We start from the raw sequence: 1,718 nt of genomic DNA, 5'->3' as shown, positions 1-1,718 counted from the left end.
TCCGTTTCCCTTCATAACACCATTTTGGTTGGAATAATCCACACCTTCAGGGTCAAAGGAGGAGGAATCGGGGTCAGAGCAGCTCTCCGATTGGCCCTGCTGCAGATAGTGGGGCGGGGCCTGGCATTCATTGGTCAGAGATGGAGATTTTTTAACTTGTGTGGACCACTGAAGGGTCTCGTCATTGTGCAGGCGGAAACGCACCCTCATCTCCACAGAGAGGCTGCCATCTTTGTTGACCACCACACGCTTTTCAATGTCGTCGTTCATGATGGACGGTCTGACGCCGTTGCTGTACGACTTCTCCGAAGACAAGGAGAAACGGGCGGAGCGGCTTGAGGAATCTGAGCGAGGGTGGATGATGCTTTTTTTGGTTTCCAGACCGAAGTTAACTGAAAGGACAGAGAGAGAGAAAGAGAAAAACGAATGTAATTACAACCCAGTATTTCTTTTTCACTATTTCACTTTTTTTCAACAAATTACCATTTTTCTTGCTTTCATGCACTTCACTGTACTCGCTGGCTCTTGAATGAGCTCCATGAGGTGGGGATCTCACTCCTTGAGTAGCAGGAGATCGGGCCCCGTTTCCCGGGATCCTCGGTCCGAGAACTGGGGACCTGATGCCCACACCGGGAAGTTTTTCCTCTGAGCTCTTCCTCATGAAGTTTACCAACATTGGGCTGAGGGCTTCCCGACCGACACACACCAAAACACCGGGAGACGTCATGAGGCTTTGCACGCTGTCGATCTGGAGACAAATTCAGGGTCATCAGCAATATGAAAGCACATTAAGTCATGACCATGAGTAGGTGGAAGAATAAAAATACAGGAAAATAATGAAAAGACACGAAAAAACAACAAATACAAAACAAATGACAATAAAAAAATACAATAAATGCTTAATACTTCAGTCACTGTACTTTCCACCACCATAAGTAAGTGAAACAAGCCACTTCTTACCCTTCGTCCCTCTGCAGTGTAAAGCTTGTGGACGTGAAACTGCATCACCTCGGACACGGCATCCAGGAAAGTCCCCAGGCTCCGTGTGGACCTCCTGCTCAGAACCACGCTCCTCCTTACCCCCGGATCGCTGTTCTTCACCAGCAGGATCCTCCGCTGCCTGTAAGATAAATGTCCCGGGGGTGTTGCGGACGAGGACTCGGGTCTCTGGGGCTTCCTGCTGTGATGGTACCAGATGCCCGGGCGTTTGCTGGCCAGCTCCATGTTGACCGGCTTAGCGAGGCGTCGGTCGGAGCAAAGATAGCATCCGCCGTCCTGCAGCTGCTCCAGGTGTTTGATGGAGTGTGTGCCGCGGGGAGTCGTCACAGTACGCACCCCAAATGGCAGCGGCACCTGGATGGGGACACGGAAATACATGGGACATATTGTCAGTGGTGTAGTGGGCGTTGGACGCGGGGGTACGCCGTACCCCCACTTATTTGAAGCATGATTTTAATAGTTTCATAAATATAAAAGCATTGCCAGTGTTATCAGTTGCAAGTGTGTGTTTGTTGTAATAATGACGAAAACATAATAGGCAGATTTCACAGTAATTATAATAAAAACATAGCTCAAGCATTTATGCAACTTGATTTGGAGCGTGTGTGTGTGTGTAGGGGCAGCACCGTGTGTGTGTGTGTGTGTGTGTGTGTGTGTGTGTGTGTGTGTGTGTGTGTGTGTGTGTGTGTGTGTGTGTGTGTGTGTGTGTGTGTGTGTGT

This window comes from Notothenia coriiceps, unplaced genomic scaffold, assembly GCF_000735185.1.
Source record: "Notothenia coriiceps isolate Sejong01 unplaced genomic scaffold, NC01 NC01_scaffold00026098, whole genome shotgun sequence".
NCBI classification, from domain to species: Eukaryota; Metazoa; Chordata; class Actinopteri; order Perciformes; family Nototheniidae; genus Notothenia; species Notothenia coriiceps.
Note: the sequence above shows the minus strand (reverse complement) of the source record.